Consider the following 6,494-nt stretch of genomic DNA (forward strand, 5'->3'; position numbering starts at 1 on the left):
ATCTTTTTTTTCCCTTTTTTTTCTCCACAGATAGTTTGGCACTGGAACATCGTAGAGAGCTGTTCAATGGCTCATTTTAAAGGAAATTAATGGGGTTAAAAACCCTTTGTAATTAAAATAAATTATTTCTAAAAGAGAACAAGTTTTACCACTAAAACTGCATTTTTGATGTCTTTTCATACTGCAGTCTTATTAAAGATATTTGATTTTTGCACATTACAGTAAAGAACAAACTTGCAGCTTATAGTAACTAAAATAAGATCATGATTTCGTGTAAAGATTGATCAATGATGTCATAATCGTAGGTGGTAGCCAGGTTGTCTCTTACTATTCCAATAAAAAAAAAATTATAATAAAGAACGAATATAAAGTTATTATAATCACATTGATAAGGTTACAGTTTACAAATTGTTGAAAAGATATAAAGTGATTAATTTTTCTCGTATATCCATATTTGGCGTAATAAGTGAATGGAATATTTATACACGTTTATCTTTTGACAAGAATAACTACATATAACGTAATGAGTTACTTGACGTAAAAAATGAATTTTTTTTTATTTTATCAAACAGTTCGTGGTAGCAAATTGTATAGTAAGAGCGACCCGTCTCAATAGTAACCAAAACTCTAAAAAACGGAATTTTGATACCAATAGATACATCAAGAGAATCAGATTTTTATGCTGATTATAAATATGTAATTACATAAGGGATCGACATGTAAGCTTTATTGGATATATCAAACAGTTCGTGGTAACGAACTGTATAGTAAGAGCAACTCGTCTCAATAGCAACCGAAACCTTAAAAAATGGTGTTTTGGTACCAATAGATACATCAAAATAATTCAATGTTTATGCTGATTTTAAATATATAAGTTTCATCAAGTTTAATTTTACCAATTAAAAGTTTGCCTGAGAAAATTTGCCTTATTTTCGAAAAAAGGGGAAATCCGGGTTGCAGCGGTAGCTAGCAACCTAGTAAGAGACGATCACGTCCAATGTTAAGAAATAAAAAAAACCATAGCTCTTAAAAAAGGAGTCAGTTCAAAACAAAAAGTACACCATTATAACCGTCATGTCCGAAACCCCTGTATAGGAAACTTTCTGTCATTTGGATTGAACAGTAAGGGAAATATATTGGCTTGAAAATCAAGAAAATTGACTTTAACCACGTTATTCTCCACAACAGGCATATTTTTCTTTTTTGCTTCTTTTCCACAGATAGCTTGGCACTGGAACATCGTAGAGAGTTGTTCAATAGCTCATTTTAAAGGAAAGTAATTGGGTTAAAAATCTTTAGTAGCTAAAATAAATTATTTATAAAAGAGAATAAATTTTTCCACCAAAAATTGCATTTTTGATGTCTTTTCATGCTGTAGTACATTAAGGAACGAAGTCAATCCCATAGTAACGGAAGCAACAGGGAAAAGCAAACAGGATCTTTGGTATTTATCAAACAGTTCGTGGTAATCTAAATAAGAAAAAATCCATAGGATTTTTCTTGTTTGTAATTTTTTACATATTCAGTCATAGAATATCTTTACTACTAGATTCAACTTGTCGGCTTAGAAATTTTCTTTGCCAGAATAGTACGCTTAATAAAAACTTGTCAAGTGTAGGGTTTAAACCCACGATCCCATTTGAGACCAGATCCTTGGTCTGACGCCTTAACAACTCGGCCAACCAGTTATTTATTAACAACTTCATTTACTTTGGTTTTGATTTGACACCATTTTTAGGAGGTTTTATATTAAAATCCGGGTTGCAGCGGTAGCTAGCAACCTAGTAAGAGACGATCATGCCCCATAGTAAAAACTAAAGTAACCCATAACTCCTGAAAACAGATACAGATCAAAACAAGAAGTACATTATTAGAACCGCCTTGTCCAAAACCTCTATATAGCAAACATAAAGTCCCTTGAATTTAATCACAAGGAAAATATATTGGCTTAAAAATCAAGAAAATTAGCTGTAATCACGATATTCTCCACATACGGAATCTTTTTTTCTTTCTGTTTTTTTTCTTCCCCAGCTAGCAGGGCACTGGAAAATCATATAAAGCTGGATAATGGTTCATTTGAAAGGACATTGCTACATCTAGTTTCTTTTGTTATTAAAAATCAAATATTTTTTATATAAAATCAATTTTGACAAAAAAACTGAATTTTCATGTACAAGCTTGATGAATGACATTATAATCGTATATTGGTTATAGCTATATATGTTGTAATAAGTGAATGTAATAATTATATACTTTAATATCTCGACAGGATAATTTAACTTTATTTTAGTTGTAAGTTCAGGTTTGCTAAAGCTAGTATGTAAACTGCAAAAATATTTATTGCACGGTGGCTATCAACCTAGAAAGAGACGATCACGTCCAATGTTAAGAAATACAATAACCTATAACTCCTAAAAAAAGAGTCAGATCAAAACATAAAGTACACCATTAGAACTTCCTTTTTCAAAACCCTTATATAGGAAACTTTTGTCCCTTGGCTTGAAAAGCAAGGGAAATATATTGGCTTGGAAATCAAAAAATTAATATTAAGATCGATCGTTGCCAAACAGTGCGTTGAACTCGGATCCTTCAGTGCCGTAGGAGAGCCCACACCACTGTACCTTGGCAACTTATAATTTAAATATACTATTCAGTGTGTGGTGTCATAATAAGACGTCATAATAATGTGTGAAAATTTACATTCTAAGACCATTGATCTAAATCAATTTTGTTGCAAAACACAGTGAAAAGTCATATTAGGCACTACTTTATGAGCTATTCAGGGAGAAGATTCATTTTTTGGAGTCAATACTAAGTATTCCTGATTGATCATTAATCTTGTTTTTCTTCTTATATTATGTAATGATGATGCAAAACACAGTGAAAAACCATATTAACCACTACTTTAAAAGCTATATTGATGGAAGTCCCATTTCTTTGAGGCAAGACAAACACAAAATATTTACTACAAATCCAAATATTACTATAAAATGTAAAAAACTTCTTCGAAAATCGAAACTAGCTCTTTACAAAACAGAATAATTCTTACCAAACAAATAATTCTCACAATATACAAAATAGTTTTGTGTATAATAAATATAAGATAATTTTGTATAAGATATAAATAATTCTTTTAAAATTTGATATAGTTCTTATAAAACAGAAATAATTCTTGCAAAATTCTATATAGTTCTTACAAAACAAAAATGATTCTTAGAAATACAAATAGTTCTTACAAAATTCAATAAACAAAACCAAACTAATCCTTACAAAATACAAAATAGGTCTTACAAAGTTCAATAAAATTCTTACAAAATACGTAATGGCTCTTAAAAAATTCAAAACATTTCCAACAAAACACAAAATAATTCTTATAAACACAAAACAGTTCTTACATAACAGGATAATTTTTATAAAATAAAAAATAATATTTACAAAATTCAATATAGTTCTTACAAAATACACCTCCTGTTCATTCTTTCCTTCTTCACTTCTAATGGGGCACTGGGATATTGTAAAAAGTTTTCAAGGGCCAATTTGAAAGAAAATTGCTTTATCCACGTGCTTTTGTAATAAACACAAAACCATGTTTAAAATAAAATAAATTTTTTTACAGAAAACTGCATCTTTGTGTGCAAGAAGATGTATAACGTCATAATTAAAGCTTAAAACCATATATGACGTAAGAATAAAAACTACATTATGACACTAGTTATAATGATGTCAGTATTCAATGAAGTCATACTGTCAATAAAAGAAAGAACTGCAAAAGTGTCAGTATCATTTAATTATGAACAGCGTTAAAGCAAACATGTCAGAAAATGACGTTAAGACCATGCTGAATGACTTTCCTAAGAAAATAGTCAAGGCTGAATGCATGCCCACCCGATTACGTAACGAACCAGGTGCAAACATTTCTAAGCTTGAACTGTCACGAAAAAAGCGTTTTGAAGAAATAAGTGACCCAGATAACAATGTTGTAAATCCAAAAAGAAGAAAAACTTGTAACTTGAGCTGTGAAAATTTGAGCCCGTCAGTACCAGTTATGGCTAAATGTGTTTCCACCCGATTACGTGATGAACCGGGTGCAAACATTTCTGAACTTGAACCAGCAAGAGAAAGAAGTGACCCAACTTGTGACTTGATGAAAAATCTTCCTCCAAAGATGATTCAATATATTGCCAAATTTTTGGATGTCAAGTCTGTTAGCAGTTTGGGTCGTACCTCAAAATATATGAATAATGTATTGAAAAACAACTACTTGATAGAGAATCTTCTTCCAGAGGTGATTCATTATATTGCCAAATTTTTGGATGTCAAGTCTGTTAGCAGTTTGGGTCGTACCTCAGAATATGTGAATAATGTATTGGAAAACAACTACTTATGGAAGTATATTTATTTCAGAGATATAGAGGCAAGAACATTAAAACAATGTGAAGAGGAGCTGCAAGAAATCAAATATGATAAGTTGTCAGTTATCTTTGATTCTGGTGAATTTCACCTCAATTTAATTCTTGAGGAAAATCGGATCATATTCAGACTCAATAAAGATCCGCGACCATTGAATTGGAAGACATTCTATGAGTCAGCGAAAATTGATATTGACAAAATGTTACGTCATTTCAAGAAGGTTATTTTTTCGGGTCGGCCATCTCTAAATTTTATTTCATTAAAAACATGATGAATGAAAATTTATAATAAAAATCGATTTCTAGGCCATAGTAACTGAACTATGAAAATAAATCATCATTTGCATGACGATGCAACATATTTATCTTTTAACAAGGTAATCATGGCTGCTAGAAAGAGACGAAGCTAGGAGATAGCAGACAACGAATCTAAAAAAGACAGAACCAAGAATATAGTAAGGAATAAACCAGCAATCATGGTTGCAGCTGTAGCTACAACCTATTAAAAACGAACCACAGCCCATTGTAACCAAAAGTTAGAAAACGCGTTTTGAAAAAACTACCAAATGAGAATCTAGTAAAGAACGAACCACGAATCTAGTAAAGAACAAGCCATGAATCTAGTAAAGAGTAAATTAAGAATCTAGTAAAGAACAAACGATGAATCTAGTAATAAACAAACCACGAATCTAGTAACGAACAAAATAAAATGCCTAATTACAAAGCCGTCCTAGCTGAGTGGTTGACGCGAAGGTTAGGAATCCTTTGTCCGAAGGGCACAGGTTCATATCTGGCGTCGCCGATTATTTGGTTTGGGACGGGGGTCAGTGGCGTGACTCTATAAGTTTACCCAGAGTCTACCCAGCTCTAAATGGGTACCTGAGACATCCAGGGGAGGTAAACAGAAGGGCCTGCTAAAGCACGGGGTAGATGTCCCCCATATAACTTTCTGTCCTGAAGGGCCACGAAACGGAGATCAACAGGCCGGATCGGACCTCAAGGGTCTAGTGCCATCATACTTATTTAGTGACAAAAATTGCCATCTGACCCTGACTCAAGAATGCTATCTATATTTTCTCTTCATCTTAAAAGAAAAGTTTAGAACGAAAAAGGCTTATGGTAATGTCAGAAAAAAGCCTGAAGCACCTGGAACAGGGTTTCTGATCAATATGGAAAGCACACCATTGGAATCAGCATGGTCGAAAACCTAATATAGGGGAATTACTGTCCCTTCCCTTAATCAACAAGGAAAAAGACCAACTCCAACTTTCATCTTATTATAGCTGGTTAGAACTGAAACTGTAGTCGGTTGAATAAATGCTTATCAGACAGGCTGTTCAAGTTCCTGCTGATGGTTAACATTAGACTACGCTCGTCATGGACCGAAGTGGATGGAGGAAGCAGACTTCACTCTTTAAAGCGATCAGCGCCCGACAAAAGATATTTTCTCAATAAGTGAAAAGGTCAACCGATTAACAAAATTTCATCTTTTAAGCCTTTCTTGCCCGACATTTTGTTTCTAAATATAATCGAGAGAAATCTTGAAGACCGCTTCCAAGAGTCTTCCAGGGTACTCCGTTTGGATTTTCTTGGCTCTCTAAAACTGAGAGGTCAGAGGTAAAAAAAAAACGGTTCAAAAAAGACCACTCTATTATAAGGATCAAAACAAAAAATATCTGTTTCTAGAACAGTCGTTCCCATTCAATTTTGGGCCAAGCCCAATTTAGACGATTCTAAAATCCTGATGCCCTCTTCGCGATATTTAAATTTTATTATTCAAAATTGCCCACTTATTGACCTGAAGTAAGCTTAAAGGCATTAACTTGCTTTCTATTTTCGGGTTGCCCTCTATGCATATTTTATGTTAATCCCTGTGACCCACGTTCGGGATCAGGATTATAGAACATGAACGAAAGCATACATGCTGATAATTTGATAAAAACGTATTGATATTATTCTAATGGCATTGTATGGAAATTTTCAAATTACGAAAAAAAGTGATCCACCCAAAACAGTTTTTCTAATGTGACTTTTAAAGGGTTCCGTAAACAAAACTGAGATTTTTATTTTAACCAAGATTAGATG

The sequence above is a fragment of the Artemia sp. Qi Xiang Cuo genome, chromosome 1, assembly GCF_049724085.1.
Source record: "Artemia sp. Qi Xiang Cuo chromosome 1, ASM4972408v1, whole genome shotgun sequence".
NCBI classification, from domain to species: Eukaryota; Metazoa; Arthropoda; class Branchiopoda; order Anostraca; family Artemiidae; genus Artemia; species Artemia sp. Qi Xiang Cuo.